Below are 21,073 nucleotides of genomic sequence, written 5' to 3'. Positions count from 1 at the left end.
GGAACCCAAACTAAGACACTTATGGACAGGCCCCTTTAAACAAGTTTAACACAGGCCAAATGAAGTGCAAGGTCATACCTGTGTGCAATCATGACCGTCTAGACAGCCAGCTCAGGCCCAAGCAAATTTTTGCTTGCCTGAATTATTTGGGTTGGCTTGCCCAGGCAGCACTGGACTCTGTCCAAAATTCCTCCAGCCCCCGCTTTCCTTTGGTCTTGGAGACTTAACCTCTGAAGCTGGCAGCCCTCAGATGGGAACGGCATAGGATTCTGTGAAGGACAAATGTGGGCCGCCCCTGCCAGCAAGCCCAGGATAGAGACAGCTTTTCTCTTGTTCTCAAGCTGGAATACCCAAGGCCCTCCCACCTCTTCTGAACCCAGAGATGAGAATTAAACTATTATTTCTCAGGAATCAATGCCATTGTCCAAGGTGAGATAGCAACAACGTGTTGCAGGTACCCATGGAAACGGGGACAGGTTGTCAGCACCCGGAAGCACTAATAGCAGGCCCGCCTTGGTCTGTGACTCCCATCTGGGCTCCTGAGAGCTACTCGTAGGACTGTTCAGAAGAGCTGGTGTGATTCATACATTTAAAAGGAGGCAGGCCTTTACGAGAATACTGCCAGCTAAACAGACATTGAACACTAAGTCAATCCCACGTTCAGCGGTGAGGAACCAATCCCATGTTCAATAACAGGAACCTCTCTCTCCTCTAGACCCGGTTGGGAAGAGAAGAGGGGAGTTGTGAGAACTCAACATTGCAGATCCAGAAGGGGAAGGGCATGATTTCAAAGGCAGACAGAAGCCAGTGAGATAAATAAAGGTGAGCATTTGTGGAGGGCTCCACATGGGCCAGGTGTTGAGCCCAGAAACTGGCGCATTATACACACAGTTGTATGTAGGCCCTCCTCCTTTTTGTCTGTCTGTCTCTCTGTCTCTTTCTCCCTCCACCCTTGCATATTCTTTCTGGTTTAGTATAGGGAAACTGAGGTTTGGAGAGAGTCGCTTTCTGCCCAGTATCACTGGGCTACTAAGTACGGAAGATGAGACTTCACCCAGGTTTCTCTGACCCCGCATTTTTTTTTTCCTCGTGACACTCAGAGAGCCTGACTCATTCGAACAACCATGAGCCTTGCTCCTGCTGGTCCCCCTCACAATAAAGGTCCCCCTTTATTGTGATTGGCAAAAAACATTTGCGGTGTACCCATTATAGAGGAAATCCTGTTGCAGATGATCCAAAGATAAATAAAACGTGGTCCTGCCCTATCTACAACCACTTTACCTTTTCCCTCTGCTCCTTTTAAACACCATTCAGTTATTCAGCAGGCTTCTTTCACAGAGCCTCCTGGACTTTCCCCTTCCTCTTGACGACCTCGGTCCCTAGGGTGAGGGGACCTCTTCCCACCCCTACTGTGGTGCCACAGCCTCGGCCTCCTGGCTCACCTCTCTGCCTTCAGTTTACTGAGGTGACCTTTTGAAGCAGGACCTTTGTAGTGTCACCTGATAGGGAGAAGCTGACCTCCACTTCTTCCACCATCACTGGTGCGTGTCTGGAGAGAGCCCAGGACTGGGAAGTGGGAGACCCGGAATCTGGACCCTGCCCTGTCTTTGACCGCTGGATGACCTTGGGCTGGTTATTCCTCTCTTTTTCACTGGGCCTCAGGTTCTGATCTGTAAAATGGAAGCATTGGGGTTTGGGGTTTCTTGGAAGTGCTTCATGGGCCTCTTCACAGGATTTATGCATTCATTGTTTATTGAGCTCTTGTTGTGTGCCAGGCATTGCTCTAAGCACCGGGGAGAGACCTGCAAACAAAACCAGACAAAGGCTCTGCTCTTGGCTGAGCCTTCTTTTTAATAAGGGAGACTGCCAGTGAATAAATAATACATGATACGTCAGATAATGGTCAGTGCTAAGAAACAAAAATAGAGTGAGGACACAGGGAGACAGTGGCCCTGTGTTAAATAGGGTGGACAGGGAAGGACCCACAAGGGGGTAATAAATAAAAAGGAGCCTGAAGGAAGTGAGGGAGTGCCCATGTGGGTATTCGGGGTAGAGTTCTCCAGGCAGAAGGAAGAACCAGTGCAAAGACCCCGATGTGGGAATGAGCTGGGCATATTTAAGTAGCAAGAAAGGAGGCCACTAGGGCTGGGTGGAGGTGTCAGTTATAAAGTGGCAGGAAATGAACTTGGAGAGTTATCTGGGCACACAATCAGGGAAGGCTTCAAACCGAGGTGGAACTATGAGAAGTCACTGGAGGGTTTGGATCTGACTTACATAATAAAGCAAGGTGAATAGGCTATAGAATGTTAAGGAGGAAGGAGGGAGATAAAAAAATCCAGATCATAGATGGGGGTGACCTGGACCAGGATGAGAACAGTGAACCAAGAAGCAGTCAGATGTGGAGTAACACTGATAGGATGTGCTGATAGATTAAAAGTGGGATGAGACCAGAAGAAGACCAAGGCACATGGCCTGAGCAGCTAGAAAAACTAAGTGCCATTTGTGGAGATATGGGAACTTGGGGAGGGGGTAGGTTTGGGAGGAGAGGGAAGGAGTTTGGTTTTGAACATGGGATGTTCAGTTTCCAGTGGAGATGTATCAGACATTTGGTTCATGAGTCTAGCATCAAGAGGGGCAGTCTGGGCTGGAGATACAAATTAGTAAATCATCAGCATAGAGATGATGTTTAAAGCTGGGACACTGAATGAGCTCAGGAAGGAACGAGTGTGTGCAGAGGACAAGGGTGGGGCCCTGGGCACGTTGGCATTGAATGGCGGGAGAGAAGGGGAGGAGCTAGCAAGATGGAAGGAGGACTGAGGGCATGGCATGCGGAAAACTAAGGGGAAATGTTTTCAAGGAAGAGGAAGTGATGAACTGTGGCCAGTGCCACTGACAGGGTGAGAAAGTGGTGGACTGGGAGCTGACCACTGGATTCGGTGACATGAGGGTGACCTTTGTAAGAGTGGTTTCAGCAGACTGGGCAGGTTGTGCTAGGTCTGCAGGCCTCCTGGATCCCTTAATCCCCTCCACCCAGAGCTTGTAAACACACACACGAACACACTCACCATCTGCAGGAATATAGAGAAACAATATTTTAAAGTCATTATCTTTGTTTTTTGTTTCAGTACTTCTTTGGATGAATCCATGACTCTTTCCCTAATTAGTCAAAAGCATTCAAATTGCTTCACAGAAGAGTGAGACTGTTATATAGTAGAAACGAAAAGTAAGAGAAACTGTCAGTGTTCAGTTTAACTTTAGGATGTCAAAGCCCACAGCAGAAATGTTAATTTAGAAAGTCAAAGCCTAAGCTTTGTGAGGCCAAGTTTTATCAAAAGACAAAAAGATTCTTAATAATCAGGACACTGGGAGCAGAATGGAGACTTTGTGCTGGAACATGAGTAGTAGAGGATAGAGGAAGTCCCAGAGCACTCATTCCCCCATCCTCAGGGGACCAGCTGAGCATCAGTTAGGCTAGAGCAGGCCTGAAGGGAGTGGATGGAGCATGATCTTAAAGGATGTCTTTGAAGTTTTAGATGAGGAGACCAAACCTTGATAGTGAGGGTGGGAGGGCACAGAGGACCAGAGGGCAATATCCAGAGAGTGGCCAGCACCAAGGAGCTTCGTGGGGCCTACTCCATAGCCTAGCAACCATCTGCCTCCCTTTCCTGGGCAGCATGAACCTCCAACAATCATATGGAAGAAACCACGTGAGCTTCTCTTCCCATTGCTGTCTGGTGGGGGTCCTTCTCCCACCTGTCTGACCACTTCCACTGGATTTTCCAGCTGAAAACATTCCTGTCCACGCTCTGAGATTTTTCCGAGTCCCATTCTTACTTCCCCATATGGAAGTACTAGTCCTTGGATTGGGCTGGAAAGTGATGAGACTCACCCCAGTTAAATCAGATTTCATTTGGAAAATGGTTTCCACTCTTAAAAGTGTTCGGAAAACTTCTGGTTTAGTTCCAACAAGTAAGGGGCTTAGAAGTCAGCACTCCCATCCTTACAAGAAGAAAAGAGCTGGACAAACTGAAAATCAGTGACTTTTTTTAAGGCCCGTCAGAGAGCTGAGGTTTCAGGGGTAACCACCACCCTGAAATCTGGGAGTTCTAATGGAAGCCCTAACAGGGCTTCGACGGGGATGCAAAACAAGGACAGCAGACGAAGGTGAAGCTATGGCATCGACATCTCCAGCAGACATTAAACATGGCCCAGTGTGTAGCCAGATTAATGTGAATCTTCACACTAAAGGCCTGTTTGCCTCAGTTCCTATTACTTGATACAACATATCCAGCTTTCTAGAAAAGAAACTACAAGGCATACTAAAAGGCGGAAAAACAGAGTCTGAAGAGTCAAAGTAAGCATCAGAACCAGACTCATGTATAAGACATACTTGAGGATTATCAGACAGATGATCAAGGTCAACATCAACAATAGTAAGTCATGTTGATAGTATGTCCCCTTGGCAGAATGTGATGAAAATGGCACTTTACTCTGTGCTCATCCCCCCAAACGCCTGTGGCTCCAATCTAACCTGAGGAAAACATCATCTGTAACCATTGTGAGGGGCAGTCTACAAAATACCCTACAAATATCCTCATCGTCAAGAGAAGCCTAAGGAGACTTGCCTATTAAATGCCATGGGGCGTTCTGAATGGGCTCCTAGAACAGAAAAAGGACCTTAGGTAAAAACTAAAGAAATTTGAATCAAGTGAACTTGAGTTAATGATTTATGAACATTGGCTCATTGATTGTATCAAATGTACCATTCTAAAGCAAGATTTTAAAAGTAGGGAGGGACTGGCTGTGGGGTATATGGGAACTCTCTGTACCATCTTTCTGTAAACCTAAAACTGTTCTAAAATTAAAATTTATTAAAAGAAAAAACTGCTTGGCAATGCCTGGGCTAACAATCACTGAGATATCTTCAACTCAGACTATGTTTTTCTGTTGAGTTCAGTTTTGTTTTACCTGTTTTATCCAGGGAACCCAGAGCCCAGCTTATCCTTGGTCCATTATGAAAACCCCTGGATGAAAAAGACGGCAGCAGTTTATTTAACACTAACAGAGCAAATTTTAGTGTTTGGCATTGTGTTAGTCACTTCTATGTATTAAATGCATTTACTTATTAATAGCTTATAGTTTCTGATACTTTCTTTGCTCTTTATTTATTTTTTTTAAAACAATGAGGAATGTCTGTTCAGCCCATATACCCACCTTTCTCTGGTACAAGCAGATCCTGATGACCAGTGAATCCACTAAAGGAAAATACATTTTCAGACTCATTCTGTTGAAAAGCCGCAGTGACACTTTTTGAGGAAAGCTCATTTCCAGGCTCCCGTGTCCTTTCCGATTCTGTTTGAATCCCTTTTGCTTCTTGCATCTCTGGGATGAAGTGTCACACCTGGAAAAGTTGCCTGGATTACATTCTGATGGTGTGTGGGGCTCAGGAAGCTGGGGGTGGGGGAAGAGGTGGGCAAGACCTTCATGACAAGCATCTCTTCATGACGAGTCTGTTGGCTGTGGCCGTTTTCCCAACCATGAGCCTCAGCTGAGGCTCTTCCATCTTCAGGTCCCAATTAATTTTCCTGAGTTAAAGGCTTGGTCTTGGTGTCTGAAAAGTAATTTGGATGTTCATAGTGGCTAAAACTATCCAGGGGAAAAATCAAAAGTCACCATTAAGTAATGAGGCTAGACTATTGGGTGTCTCATATCCTGTCTCCAAATGCAGATATAAAACGGGAGTTCAGAAAGGATTTCAACAATGGCAGCATTGTTGGAATAAGTGACAGTTGCCCTTGGTGACTTAGAGGCCAGCACCTATTTGGATGTGTGAGACCTGGTATTTTCCACCATCAGCCTCAGAATGTGTTGTCATACCTGATACTTCCAATATGGCTGACGTGGGGAATTGAGAGGATCACCACGTCCACATCTCAGTTCAACCCCATCACATTGTTACTTCTCTTCCTGGGTCTGGCTCAACAAATACTCCCAAATCCTAATGAATCCTATTCTTTTTGGAAGAGTAACACTGCTATGTTTAGTGAATGTCATGGACTAGATTAATGGCATAGACCACTTGATTCTACCTCCTTACTATCATTTCTGCCCCTTCTACCTCCATCTCCTGTCTCAGACTTTCCCACTATTTTTTCTACACTAATGCCATCCCTTCCTTGTTGGTCTCTCTGTATTTAGTCTCACTCTGTTCCCAACTCAGTCCATTCTTCATATTGCTTCCAAAGTGAGATTTTTAAAGAAAATACATACTGACATTTTACTTACATAATTAATATTCCTTGATGCCTTTCGAGGTGTATGAAGATACTGATATTGGCAGGTCTTTTTTGCTGAGTGAGGTGATGGGAATGGAAGTGTTAGGATCACTCTTTGTTGTTCTGCCTGAGAGAGAGGAAGAGAGAGAGAGACAGAGGAGAAGGGAAGCCTGATTCTCAAATAAAGACCTGGGGTCAGAGGAAATTCAAGGCTATTCAGGAAAAGGGTCCAGAGAGAGATGGGGACCCTGCTGGCAGGCAAAGGAGGGACTAGGGGAAATAAGGATTTTGGAGTGAGATTTTGTGCACTCTCCAGTGTCACTCCCTCCACAGTCTCACACATAAAAAAAACACTTCTGGTTTTTTTAGTGGTGTAGAGACCTCTACATTATATGAATGTAGAGAAAAATCCACATTTCTCCCTAATGTTTTGTGGAGGGCATTGTTCTTTGGGGGAAATGTGTGGAAGCACTGAGTCATGCTACAAGAATGGCATGGAGGGGGAAAAAAAACAAGGCAGGATGCAGTGTTAGCCAATCTGTAAAATGCACAAATCATCTCCCTGTGCCTCTGATGAAGTCTTCCAGAGATCCCTGTTCCCCCTGGGGCGGTCACGGGGGCTTGGAACACTTTAGCATGGAACACAAGATCCTTCCTGATCTGGTCTCCGTAAGCCTGTCCAACTGTGTCATCTAAGCAACAGTTCACACACACACACACACACACACACTTCATACCCTAGAGCTCTGACCTGCAGTTCTGTCAAAGCTCCTGTCACGCCGGTATTGCTGCTTCTCCCTGCCTAGGCTGCTCTTCCTCCGTTCTTGTTTAGCTACAAAACACCTCCTTCTCCCTCAAGCGCACCTAGGACACCTCTCCTTTGGGCTGCACTTTTATTGTATCATCACACTGTTTTATAGTTGTGTTTTTGCCTCCCTGTCTCCCGGACATGACCATAAGCTCCTTAAATCCCAGTTTAGTCTTACCTCTGTAAAGTATTTCTAGCACCTAGCAAAAGGCCAGGCACTTAGCCTGACATTTGATGAATAAATTTACTTTCTATGACTTGTAAGTGTTCTACAGAGAGAAAGAAAAATGTTCATTAGTCTCTAAAAACTTTCCCAATACTAGTCATTTTTGTCTTCACAAAGCCTGGTCCTATGGTGATCCTCAATGAACCATGACTCCTAGCGTTCCTTGTGTCAGCCTTTCCAACAATGACTCTGTGCCCAGCCATGTGACTAGCTTTGGTCAATAGGAAATTGGCAAGCATGACACAAAAGTAACGGTTGCTGGTAAGTGCTAGCACATTGGGTTTGTCAACTTGGAATGCTTTCTTGGAACCCAGGTACTATGTGAAAAGGAAGCTCAAGAAGCCATGTGGCGAGGCTGATGTAGAGAAGAACTGAAGCCCCTGGATGGTGGTCTCAACAGAGCAGCCAGCCAGGGACCATCACCAACTGCTAGCCATGTGAATGAGACATTTAGACCTTGCAGCCCTCCCAGCACCCCAGCTATTACTACATGAGGCAGAAGAACCACATTGTTGATCTATAGAATTGTGAGAAGCAGTAAATTGTCATTGTTTTAAGACACTAAATTTTTCAATGCTAGTCATTTCATGTAATTGAAATTGCACAATATGTAGTCTTTTGTGACTTGCTTGATTCACGCTGTAGCATGTTTTCAAGTTCACTCAGCAATAGCATGCCTCAGTACTTCATTTCTTTTTATGACTGAGTAATATTCCATTGTATGGATATATCACACTTTGTTTATCCATTCACCAGTTGATGGGCATTTGTGTTGTTTCCACATTTGGGCTATTATGAACCATGTGGCTATGAATAGTTGTATACAAGATTTTGTGTTCACATATGATTTTATTTCTCTTGGGCATGTGATTAAATACCTAGGAGTGGAAATGTTGGGTCAAATGGTAACTCCAAGGTGGCTGCATCATTTCACATTCTCACCAGCAACATCACCCTCTTTTTACAGATGAAGAAACTCATATTATAGAAAAGTGAGGATGGAATTCTGTGACGATCCTGCATTTAAAGGACCATTAAAGAAGAAGAGCTGGCAGTGGAATTGGAAAAAGAGCAATTGGAAGGAGCAGGAAAAGGAGAAACCATCATCATACAACTGGAGAAAGAGAGAAGGTCAGAAGCATCTGTGTGAAAATAATCACAGGCAAAAGAAAGGTAAATTACAGTAATTATTGAAGAGAGGTTTTTAAGAACGTACTTGGCTTCTTATTCTTAGGAGGTTTCTGCATTCTTAGGAGCTTCAGGGAGAATGGCGGTGGAAGAAACCAGGTTGCGATGGGTGACAGGTTAAGCGCATGCAGGCAGCATGTTTTTGAAATTCACCTGTGATGAAAAGAAGAGAGAAAGAATCGCCCTTAAGCTGGAGGGGACTTGAGCATGTCTGTAGAGAAGCGAAGCCAGAGTGATTAAGGAGCAGACACAGCTGAGAAGATGGTGAGACACCGTGTTGGAAAAGCCGAGGAAAGCATAGCATCCGACAGAAGGGAAACCTAGTTCTCTGTAGCCACGGATGGAAGGAGAGCAGGGTGGCTACAAGTGAGAGTGATCTGGGGGAGATTGTCAGATGACCCCTTCTAGAATTTTCTGTGTGGATAGGTTCAGAAGTCCTGAGAAGATGCTGAGATGTAAGTAAGCTGTGTTCCTTCCTCCCTGTCCTTTCCCCCAAGACCTAGCAAATCACCTGCAGGGGGAAGCGGAGCCCTCGGCAGGCCCTCACAGCAGTTTTCAATGCAAATGATGAAAAGACACTGGGGGCATTCAGTCTTTTAGATTGCTCCACTGTTCAAGGAAGGTTTTAGTCTTAAGCCACATACCACAAGGTTCAATGAATTTTGGAGGGGCTTTCTGGGATTCTGAGTATTCCTTATGTATTCGTGGAACCTAGGTTTTCAAAGGATGCCAATAAATGTGGATTCCTGGGCTGTAAGACATCAGCTGAGAGGAAGTGTCTAAACTGCCATTAATCATTCTTGTTCTGTAGTATATTTATTACACATCACATTTTTTCCTTCATAGCCCCCCAAAGCCTTCCTAATTGAAAAGCCAGGAAGTAGTTCATTGTTTCTTAAAAACGGAAGCCATAGTGCTTACTTACAGTAAGTCTCTGCCATTCCAGTTAATAGTTCTGATTTATAAAACCTTCCGGGGCTTTCCTCGAGGAGAAAGGAAAAACCCCAGTGCATGTACTAGCAGCAGATTTACCACAGCCCCTGCTGATAGCAGAGGTATTTTAATAAAATCCAGCATAGAAATGCAGGTTTTGTTACGCTGACTCCAACAGATAATTAGCTGCAAAAGTTTGACAATCTCAGGAAAAAATGATCGGCATGACGACATGTGGTTTCAAATATAGATTACGAATTCTGGGGGTGGTGAAGGGTGGAGAAATCTGTGCTTTCAAGTGAAATGAGAACCTTTGCCATGGAATGCTAGGACATCTCCTGGGCCCCATTGAGCGCCACTTACCAGCAGCTGAAACCATTTAGATGGGCCTGTGTCTTCCCTCTGCAGAAAACGATGGAACTACCCCAGGGTCCCTTACAGTTCTGAATGTGGTCCCAGAGAGTTCAGGGACAAGACAGTGGATCTTTGCATGAGTAAATTCCTCCATCTCTGTGGTCCTTGCTGACATCGAAGGAGACTTTGGTGCTGTTGTTGTGTTGCTTTGTTTTGTTTTGAATCACAATTGATGGGAAAGGCAAGATGGGTGTTTTTACCTGAAGTTCAGGGAGGTGAAGGAATTCTTCCTAAGTCACGTAAGTTCAGGTGGGAGAGAGATGGCTCCACGTTTCTTGGTAACGTTGTCCAGAAATTTGCTCATCAGACCATACCTGGTAGGTAAAGTTTAAAAACTAGTAGCCCCTTTTGTGTGTGCCTTTAAAGATGAAGAATCAACAGAATGGCTTGAGTATCTGTTGGGCAGGAGGGAATTTCGTTTGAAAGACTCATCTGATATGGTTGGTGACACAGTGAGTTCAGTCCATTTTACCTGCCTTTACTGATCAAGGTCGTTTTAAGACTTGCGTGTCTTCCAAGTGGCTTGTGGCCTCAATAAGATGTTTGCCCAAGGAGTTTTCTAGGAACTTGGAGTCAGCTGCATCTAGTTTGAGTTGAGCCGGTTAAGACTGGATAGTTAAGATTAGATAGGACCCCCAGCTGTTCAACTGGGCGTGCGCAAGTGTCCACTGGATGACCTTTAGAAATCGGAGGACCAAAAACTCCACCCCCAGAAGATGCCAAGCCCTGTGCGGCCTGCCCAGAAAGACCATCACTGCACTGCTTTCCAGTCACATTTCCCCACGCTCCCCGCGCCTCAGATCACCTGCTTCTTTGTTATCCCATAAATACCTCAAGCTCCTTGCCTTCAGTGGGGTGGATTTGAGATTGTTCTCCCATCTCCTTGCTTGGCTGCCTATTAAATGAGCCCTCACCTTGCTGCACACCTCACATCTCAACGTTTGGGCTCACTGTGCATCGGGCAAAACAAGCCTGATGACTTTGGGCGTCTGCTGAGCTCCTGACCTCTTGCCACTGTCTCCCTGAATACCTGTTCCTTCCCAGCTACCATCCACTGACCTTTTCCCTTGAGGTTTTCAAAATCCCGTCCATACAAGGAAATTCTGTAAGGTATAATTTCAGTGAATATTTTGAGGTGATGCCCAAGAGTAAGGACTACGTTGCCAGAAGCAATGTAAAATTGAACAGCTCTTTTCAAAATTCTCCCCAGCCAGCGTATTCCTGCTAATCTGAATGATGTGTGAATTGGGAGGGGGGAGTTCGTTTTCCTTGAGACTTTTATTGCCATCTGCTGAGAAATTGTTTCATAAATATAAGAACCGGAGGTTGATATCTCTTCCTGGAGTTGTGCAACACAGTTGTCACAACTGGAAGCAACCACTGGGAGCTTCTTACTGGCCATCTTCTTGTGGCCGAGTCTTTCTGCCCCACTCTCTCTCTGCCCCCCTCCCCACCAACTCGGTTTCCTCCTTTAATTTCCCTCAGGTTTCTTCTATTCTAGGTCCCTTTACTCTCTTGTTTTTGAGATACCTTAGAGAAATTTAGAAATCTTATTTTTAAAAATTTTGGGGTTTTTTTTGGGGGGGGTAATTAGGTTTATTTATTTATTTTAATGGCACTACTGGGAATTGAACCCAGGACCTCATGCATGCTAAGTGCCTGCCCTACCACTGAGCTGTAGCCTCCCCTAGAAATCTTATTTTATTGTATACTAGCAACATGTAAATTCTTACTTTATTTTAATATTTAATTTTTTACTTCTCTCTCCTACTCATCCCACCCCTGGCCCAAGGGTTACCCTTCTTAACTGGGACAGTCCACCAAGGATTTCTGCTTCCAGTTTTTACATTAACTTTCTTTCCCTTTCCAGCAACAACAACAAAAAGACTTGATCTGTTATAATCTCCGTAGCACCTTCTACCTCTCCTTTAAAAATCTGCATATTATAGACCTGGCATATAGTGGCTATGTATTAAATATTTGCAGATGGAATATTTATTTTAAATGTATAACGGTATGTAGTTTTTAATAGGATATATTAGATGGTGAACTAATATCAGAATTCTCAGTGTGTAGTTAGCAAAGTGCAGAGCTCACAGTCGATGCTCAAAAGATATTTGTTAAATGAATATCTGTCAACAAAATAACCTGTTTTCTACCTAACCCAGGGGCCTCTGTGGAGCTGAGCCTCATGATGCTAAAGAGAAATAGTGCAGGAGGTTATTTTAGTTCTTGAGGTTATCATGGTTGAGTCATACATGGGATGAAATTATTTACAATGAAAACAACTCTACAACATGTTAGTCCCTTCTGTGGATATGTCACAACTTAAAAGGAGTTTCAAGAAAGTTACTTTCACATTTTAGCCTCAGAATTCTGTGAAATAGGTACTACCTGCCTCTGCCCTCTGTCATCCCACTTTACAGATGAGGAAACTAAGCAACTTGGTTAGGCTCACATACACCGTAACTGATGAACAAGAATGTGAACAGAAATCTATGAATGCCGAGTCTTGTACATTTTCCGCTACATTACAGCATCCCTGGTTTGGAAGCAGAAAACTGAGTGTTCTTTCCCATGTAGATATTTTAAAAATATGTTCTTTTGCAAAAGCATAAAACACATTCCTCAACCCCAGCACAAGTCTCCAGTCTAGAATCCAGATCATGAAGTGTTCACACAGCATACTTTGAAATAGGCCTCATAAAAGCACAAAGTTGAAATTGTCTCTAAGGATTTTCCCTACGTAGACTGAGTCTAGTGGGGAAAATGAAATCTTTTCCCCAGGGCTTCACAAAAGTGGAGTCTGAAAGACTGAGCGCTTGTGAAAAATAACAGATACTTTTAAAAAGTTTTGATTAGAAAATAGAAGAATGGTACTGAGTTTGAAAAAAAACAACAAAAATGAAAAACATTTATGACATTTGGAATAGTTAAAAGGATCATGTAATTTTAGGGCTGCAGGAGACTAGAAGAAGCATCTAAAAGTCCCTTCCTTTAACAAAAAGAAGCAACATTTTGAGTCACAACCAGGATTAGCTATGTAATTTGTAGGGCCCAAGGTAAAATGAAAATGGGAGCCTCATGCTCAAAAATTAAGAATTTCAAGATGGTGATCACAGATCATTAAAGCGAGTGTGAGACCCTTCCACGCATGGGGCTCTGTGTGACCGCAGCTCAGGTCACACATCTGTGAAGCCAGCCCTGGTCACAATATCTTTAATACTAGTACTTTATCTTTACATGGTACTTTACAGTTTATATGGCCTTTTCACAGATATCTAATTGGAGTTTCGTAATATCTCAGTGGAGTAGAATGAATGCTACCTTTATTTTGAAACATTCCCCCATGGGAATAATTTACCAACCCCAACATTCTGAGCGACTAAGATGATCTAATGCCCTTTGTACCAGCTGTGTTTCATTTCAGGATGTTAGCAGCTTCTATTAGATTACACAAGAAGCAGCTAACTTGCTCATAGATAGGCATTCAACAAACTCTTCAGACCTCCTGTGAGCTGAGCACTTTGCTAAGCGTTTCAGATGTCTGACATGAACTTCACAATAACTCAGAGAAGGGAATGAATCATTCCCGAGGTACTAATGGGCATTCTGAGAACCAGAGAAAGAAAGTTGGACGTTCAAGGTCACAGATTAGTTAATGAAATATTTGGGATTTAAATAATGGTTCCCAGACTGTTCTGTGGTGTTCTTTTAAAAGTAGTAAAAATCCTCTAACATGAGATACAAATGTAGATTTCCAATTGTCCACTAAGGAGATTAAATCCAAATCAGTAAATTGCTGTTCTTTTACTACCTCTCCTCTCTCTTGCGCGTTCTTCTGCTTCAGTTTCTACAGCAGAAGGTACAGGAGTATAAAGATGAAAGTTACATCCGTTTTAGGAGATCGCCTAGTAAATGAGTTAGAATCACATTAAATGACTCGATCCCTGCCCTCATGGCAGTGCCCGGATTGCTTACTTAACCTGCATGAGCTCTTCCACGTTTCTAAGCAGCCTTGCAAGTTGGGCAAAGCCATGACTGTTTCTGGCCAATGGACCACACTAAAGTCTCGTGTATCATTTCCAAGCTAAGTTGTCAAAAACTCCTTCATGACCCTTTGGCTCCCTCTTTCTCCAACTGAGTGACCCCAGGAGCCATGTGTTGAAATATTGGAATCACAAGGTAGAAGCGTAGTGGCTCCCTGAATCACCACTTGGAAGGGAGATTCCCTGGAGGACCACGGGTCTTGCAGTGGACTTGATGTGAGCAACAGAACTTTTCATGTACTAGTCACTAAGATCTAGGAGTTTGTTACTGTGGCGTATCCTAGCCTCACCCTGACTAATAGCTAATAGTGTTCCTCTCCTTCTGGCTTGGTTCCCTTTCCCTGTTTTTGACACTTAGCGCTACAGTGAACACATATAAAGGCTTTCAAAGTTTCTCCTCAAGCTCCTTTTTGTTTTCCTGGAAGCTTTGACAGCTGGCCAGTGTCTGCTATTTCCCAAGGTTGAGGCCTCAAGCTGTTTGATTTTTACATGAAAAACAAGCCTGACCCAAAAACCTGAGGTACTTGAGAGCATCCATGAGTCAGAGGCTTCAATAATTTCTAGGTCTTTCTAAAATAAGTTAATTTAGGGGAAAAGTGGTTAAACACTGAAATGATAAGCAGCTGGTTATCTTATTAGCCTGGGTACTTGTTTCCAGGAAAACGGTAAAAGGGAAAATGTTTATTTTCCTTAGCCAGGGATGGTATAGGAAAAACAGAATCCCTAGGCATAATCATACATCTCACATTTAAATAGCAATACAAACAATAGTTTGAAGACAAGATTGCATGAGATGTGATCATCACATAAGTAATGAGACTGACTTACACCCAAAACATATAAAGGGCATGAGTTTTCCTCAGGAAAGTGATCATCCTCAGAGGCTAAGGGCTTTGAGCAAAGCTCTTCCTCCAGACAGTCAGCGTCTATGATAACTGCACTCACCTTTGCTCCATATGGTAATTGTAGCACATGTTGAGTGGGAGGGGTGGGCTCCAGGAGCTGAAGAACTTATGTTAACGACGGTCCCCAGACTAAGTAAGCCAGCCTCGCCAAACCTCATTTCTCAGCTGTCAAGTGAAGGTAACAGTGGTCTATCTCATAAGTGATGGCCAGGAATTCATGAGATAATGCATAGAAAGCTTTCAGCCTGGCACAGAGAAAGTGCTCACTAAACACCAGTTGTTATTCTGGAAGACTCTCAGGGATGGACATTCTTATCTTTGGAGGATGACTTTAATGTTTGAGACAACAAGATGCCTTCTGGAGTCAAAGCTGGTGAAATAGGACCTGCCATCAAACTCACCAAACGTGAGGCAACTTAAAGCAACAAGAATGTGCTCCTCATTTGTCAGTTAGTTCCTTCTATGCGGTCAAGGTGGCTAGAAGGGAGACCGCCTTTACAGCATCTGAATTAATCCTGGGAAAATAGTCGGGTCTCTAACAGGAAAAAAGATATTCAAGCCAGAAGCAGCAGCGGAGCAAGTGCAGGAGCCAGTCAGGCAGGGAACAGGAGGTGGAATAGTCTGGCTGCAACAGAGTGGAAATGGGGCCAGAGGCTTGGCTTGAGTTCTTTTGCAGAGTATCTTGAATTCTACAATGAAGGAGTTTTGCTTGATTCACTTGGCAGTGGGGAGCCACTAAAAGTGTTAGAGTGAGGGAGTAAAGGGCTGGACTAAATTGCGGAAGGTACTAGAGAGGAAGGGAGCAAGTAGATGGCTCCTAAAATAACACGAGTGAAATATAAGTGGTCCTGAATTTAGGGTGATGGCAGTCAAAGAGGAGGTGAATTTGACATGGACTATGCATGACTTGGGAACAGAGTGAAAGGAGTTTGACATGATCACCAGGTTCAGAACCTGGTGCCTGAGAAAATGTTGGTGCCCTTTATCCAAACCAGAAAACCAGAAGAAGGGGCTGGTATGGGGGAAAAGGAAGAGAAAGGAGTTTGCTTGAGGCCATGCTCACTTTGGGCTAACCATGTGTTTGTGTGGGAATGTAGGAATGCCACATCAAAAATGTCCCTTGTTAAACAGAAGTGGGCCAGACTTGGGCGAGATGGGGAAGAAAGCGAGTCTGCATGTGACTAATTTCATGAGTTGCCACTTTAACACCAAGCTAAAATTACCTCTGGCTGGATCTAATTCTTGCACCAGTAATTCTTTCTAGCTATTAAAGTTTTGCAATACTTTTGTAGCAGCTAGCCACTTGTGGGCACAGTTGGCCAGCTGCCCCTTCCCTGGCAAGGACAGATGAAACGGACCTCTTTACAGCACCACTTGGGCACACAGTTACTAATGACTGTAATTTTTGCATGTTCACCAAGCATCCACATATGAAAACTTACCTGTAGGAGGACTAGGGGAAGTCAGCTGGAAATTTGGCCCAGGAAAGAGAGAAGACAGAAGAAAAGAAGAGCTACAAGCAGGAGTCGAGAAAGGAGAGGGAAAGTGGGAGCTTTATTTATTTATTGAGCTTTTTTATGTCCCAGGGTAAGTGCTGAAAATACGTGGATGAATAAGATGCAACCCCTGAGCTCTCATCCAGTGGGAGAAAAGTCTACTATGGAAATGATTAGGAGACGACAGTGAGTTTTATAGTAGAGCACACTTTGTTTCAGATGCACCCCACTTAAACTGCAGCACAAGGATCAGGGAGTCCATATTTAGGAGAGAAAACTGAGATTCCAAGAAGTTAAATAAGTTGCCTAAATTCACAGTGTGATCATTAGGGCTCCATTGGTTACAAGTGACAGAAACCAAATTCAAATTAGTTCGAAGTTAAAAAAATAAAATGGCGCCTCATGTGACGGAAAAGTACAGGGAAGGTGAGGGGTTGCTCTGGCTTTTTTCCTGGATTCAGGTGCCCCATCTGTGCTGTCTTGCGCTCTGCTTTGTTCTGTGTTGCTTTACCCTCAGAAAGCCTCTCATCTATGGGGAGGGAAGGTGGCTCCCAGAAGTCACAGGTTTTCATGCTCCTTCAAGCTCATAGCACACATGGACCCCCAGAAGCGTTCTGATTGGCCCGTCTTGGTTGCCTTGGACCAACCACTGAGTCGAGTGGGATTGCAAATGAAAGGGAAGGCAGAAACCATTTGGGGAGGGCAAAACACCAAAGAAGAAATGAGAAGAGGAAGCAAGAGAAGCAAGATGGTGAGAAACTGAGGGGAAAAAAGAAAGGGAGGATAAAGGGGAAAAAGAAGTACTGAGGGGCCATCCTGCAGCCTTCAACCCCCTCCTCTGGAATCCCTGCCAGAAGCCGCTGCTATTTTTTGGAAAGCTTTTTCCCGTCTCCCTGTTAAGACACGGAGAGCCAGATGCCCCATTAATCTTTCAAAAGGCCACTTTGGCTTCTCGTGGCAGAGCTGTGCACATTTGGCTTGGTTCCCTCACATTAGTTTTCCTTCCCAAAGGCAGTGGGACTTGGCAGACCCACCCAAGACCCATTAGGACCACAGGGACCAATGGCTGTTTTCACAGTGGCTCGGTTTTATCTGGGGAGATAGTTGTCAGCCCTGCGCCTGAAGGGTTCTCCTACCATTTGTCTGGCCAGGCACTGCTTGTACCGTACTCTTATTTCTCAGGCCTGTTTGCAGTGCCTGGTACAATGCAGGGTGTAGTCAGAACACTAGGGAAGCCTTTCTCCTAGCTGAGCTGACAGTTGGGAGCAGGCACGGAAAGCAGACCCACGGAATAAAGAGGAGTGTGACACAACAGTAGCTCAGCCAAAAAACAAAACCAAACCACGTAAGAAAGGGCACAAAACAGACCATTTGTCTTACTGAATGTCTCCATTCCACCCTTGGAGAGGTCACAGGGACAGGTGATCAGTCGATTTGGAAAGCGTGGCATGTGACTAGCACTCCTGCAAAGACTATCGTGGGGCATGCTTGTCTCAGCTCCGTCTCTTTGGCTCTTTGGAATTGCATTGCCAACTGAGAAGCACTGTAATGGGCTGAATTGCATCCCCCACCAAATTCATAGTTTGAAGCCTTAACTCCCTGGACCTCAAAATGTGACTGTTTTGGAGATGGGGCTTTGAGAGAGGTAATCAAGGGTAAGTGAGGTCGTAGGGGTTGGGCCCTAATCCAGTATGACCGGTGTCTTTATAAGGAGAGGAGGCTGGGACACAGACACACACAGAGGGAGGACCGCATAAACATACATGCAGGAGAAGATAGCCACCCGCAAGCCAAGGAAAGAAGCTTCGAAGGAAGCTAACCCTCCAGACACTTTTGGTCTTGGACTTCTGGCCTCCGGAATTGTGAGAAAAGAATTTTTTGTTTTTTAAGCCACACAGTCCATGGTATTTGATACGGAAGCCCTCACAAACTAATGTACCTACTCTAGCGGGGCTAGAACGCGTGGCCGGGTGAAGCTGTGAGGCTTGGCCGAGCAGGTGTCCCCCTGCCCCCATCACACCTTTTATGGTGAAGATTGCTTCATTCCAGCACTCTCTGGATTAAATTAGAAACAAAGCTAAGAGTTCACCCTCCACCTGCCTTTCTTTTCATCTTATTTCTCAGTTTGTTCGGATATCAGATAAGGAAGCAGGGATACTGTTTATTGGTCTTCCTCAAAGAGTCCAGATTAGATGATGATAGTCAGGAGAAGCCTACTTACACTGGGGTAACAGATGGCCTCCCAAATCCCGGTGGCTTCACAAAACAGTCGATTATTCCTTGCGCACGTTCTGTTATCAGCCTGCTCCGGTGGAACTTGCAGTCTCTGCTCATCCCTGTCACTCAGTCACCCAGAGGCCCCAGGCTCATTACAAAGGTCCATGGTCACCGCAGCGGGAAGAAGCAAACATGGTGTTTTGTACACTGGCTTTTAAATATCCCTCAGAGACACATATCACCTCCAATCACATTTCATTGGCCACAGCAAGTCATTTGATTACGGCTAACATTAAAGGATTGGGAAAGTGTAATCCTATCTTATGTCCAGAAGAGAGAGATCTGGAAATACTTGTGAACAGCCCTAATGGCCAACATAGGGACCACCATCGCTGCCCCCGAGGAGGTTATAGTTTAGAGATGGAGAATGAGGACTTGTGCCCAGACTGTCATTCCTATGTGAAGAAATGGCCCTTCTTGTGTGTGTGTGACTCACTTGAAGGTCTCAGATGAACAAGTTACTCCCTAAGAAGTGAGGCTTTAGAAAGGAAAGTTACAGGCATGCTTCTGCTCATTCAATGAACGGACTTCTTAAGTACCTATTCATATGCAGGCACAGGTACTGCCCTGAACCTTGCAGGATTTTGGGGGTCCCTGACCTCCCATCCCCCTAATGTCAGTAGATTCTCCCAATCATTGTGAAAACAAAAATATTTCTATAGATTTCCAGACTACAGCAGGGTAGAATTATCACAGAAGTGTCTTTTTTTGCCAATTTTTCATGCTAGAAAAAAAAATTGTATTTGGGGAGAAGCATTCATTTTACAGCAGGTTTTGTGGGGGAAGCATTTGGGAAAGAGGAAAAGCAATGGGTTTCCATCTCAATGATCCAAAAGTGAGTCATGGAATGTTGATGAAATGATCTCCCCAGAGCTGGTAGGAACCTCGTAGACCCTCAAGTTCAAGTCCCTTATTTGACAGACAGAGAACCAGGATCTGATTACTATGAAGTCTATTTTTCGGTTGGTGGGGGGGAACATTCTTCTTCACTGCCCTGGTCACATTGTCCTTCTTCCAGCACTGCCCCCCACAACTCCTGTACTACACCTGTCTGTCCGTGACTTTGGACTTGGGTAGGGTAGAGGCAAGAGGGAGTTGGGGAGAGCAGAGGGTTAAGAGAGAATAAGGAAAGGAGGAGCTAAAAGAGCCAAGCAGGAGGTTGATGTGGTGAAGGGGAGTTCAAGCCACTCCAAAGAAGATGTGTGGTATGGTGGACCTCTGGGCCAACCCAAGCATCGGCCAATCAGGCCATTCAGAAAATACAAGGAGATTGCTATAGAGGAGGGGTTCTGATGACAATACCAACCAGTATTATTATTACTTTTCGTATTGATAGTGTAGCTTCTGGAACTAGAGGTCAGCAGAACTGTTTGAGAATGAAGGCAGGAAATTGGCTTGTAAGCATCATCAAAACTCCGTTGGTTTCCTCTTCCTCTTTTAGACTGACAACATGGTTTTAAAGAGGATGAGAAAGCACTTAGTTTGTTGTGGTGAGTTAGTTACTCCAGATGTTGGATCACCTGCTTCAAGATTTCAGCTGAGACTTGCAAATTCATTTCATCTAAGACCATAAGCTAGTTTCAAGCCTTGGGTCCCTGAAGCAAAACTGGTACCACTCCCAGGCCATAAGACATGTGCTGCAGGTCTAAACTGTTTTCATGCTTAGAACTGCTTCTACATTGGGGCTGCCCCAGGAGTTTCAGAGATGACTGGGAAGTCTGAGGGAACCACAGAGACTCATTAGGAGCTGTTTACTTCCTTTCCCTGCAGTATCTTAATGGGGATATTGGTGGATCACTGGGGGGGTTTGTGGGATGGTTGCCAAGGACACCAGGAAGCAGGAAGTCAATTCATCAGTGCCATCTGGTGTGAGAATACTCCTTGGCTCACCTCTGCACGGACCAGACTGCGGCTGAGTGGACAGGGAAGGGGAGCGCCCCTGCTGCCTCCGCCGCACTCTGCCAGCGGGCGCGCACATGCAGCCCAGGAAGGAAGTCGAATGTATGTTCCCATGTTTCTCAGGTGACAAGTGTTCATGGGGCAAAGGAAAGACGTGCAGCCAGGCAGAGTCTGAATGGTGCTGACTGGGGAGGCAAAAATCAAAACTGGAGAGTGGCACTAGGCATCGAGTCTGCAGGACGAGGTTAGGCATCGAGTCTGCAGGATGAGGTGAGGCATCACCAGGGAGGTGAATCCGCAGGGAAGGAGGAAGGGAGAGCCAAATGGCAAGGCAGCTGGAGGCAAGTTGATGAGAATAGAGCATACAGATATCTGAGGCCCATTTCTCCTTGATGGAGACAAACCCTAAGGGACGTGGGTGAGAGCTGGCTGTTCATAAACCAGTTCCTTTAGTAAGATGCTGCCTCAATCGCCTCCACCTCAAGGCTTGGAATGGAGTCAGGTTCCCGTCTCGGGATTTGAGGAAGTGACTGTGACCACTCGGCCCCCACGGAAACCCTGTGATTATCCTGGTTGCTGAGTAGAACCAAGGACTTCTCTGCA

At 44.9% G+C, this 21,073-nt stretch overlaps 2 long non-coding RNA genes across 14 annotated transcripts in view; one reads left to right on the top strand and one right to left on the bottom strand.

Annotated features, from left to right (window-relative positions):
* LOC116667686 overlaps positions 1-21,073 on the top strand; it is a 136,363-nt gene that overhangs the window by 91,957 nt on the left and 23,333 nt on the right. The window contains exons 4-5 of one of the 2 annotated variants that reach the window (XR_004324668.1): positions 8,277-8,482; positions 8,563-8,650. This is a non-coding gene — a long non-coding RNA (uncharacterized LOC116667686). Of the gene's footprint in view, positions 1-8,276; positions 8,483-8,562; positions 8,651-21,073 lie in introns of those variants that run through there. The other variant, XR_004324667.1, reaches the window with a different exon arrangement.
* LOC116667685 overlaps positions 1-21,073 on the bottom strand; it is a 44,521-nt gene that overhangs the window by 12,424 nt on the left and 11,024 nt on the right. For 5 of the 12 annotated variants that reach the window (XR_004324666.1, XR_004324655.1, XR_004324664.1 and 2 more), the window contains exons 2-5: positions 8,526-8,650; positions 6,286-6,402; positions 5,481-5,611; positions 5,215-5,401 (exon numbers count right to left, since the gene is read on the bottom strand). This is a non-coding gene — a long non-coding RNA (uncharacterized LOC116667685). Of the gene's footprint in view, positions 1-4,968; positions 5,025-5,214; positions 5,402-5,480; positions 5,612-6,285; positions 6,403-8,525; positions 8,651-10,044; positions 10,161-18,515; positions 20,228-21,073 lie in introns of those variants that run through there. The other 7 variants (XR_004324656.1, XR_004324658.1, XR_004324662.1 and 4 more) reach the window with 7 other exon arrangements.

Source organism: Camelus ferus, chromosome 12 (genome assembly GCF_009834535.1).
Source record: "Camelus ferus isolate YT-003-E chromosome 12, BCGSAC_Cfer_1.0, whole genome shotgun sequence".
Taxonomy (NCBI): domain Eukaryota; kingdom Metazoa; phylum Chordata; class Mammalia; order Artiodactyla; family Camelidae; genus Camelus; species Camelus ferus.
This window is presented reverse-complemented; position numbering and strand designations above follow the sequence as displayed.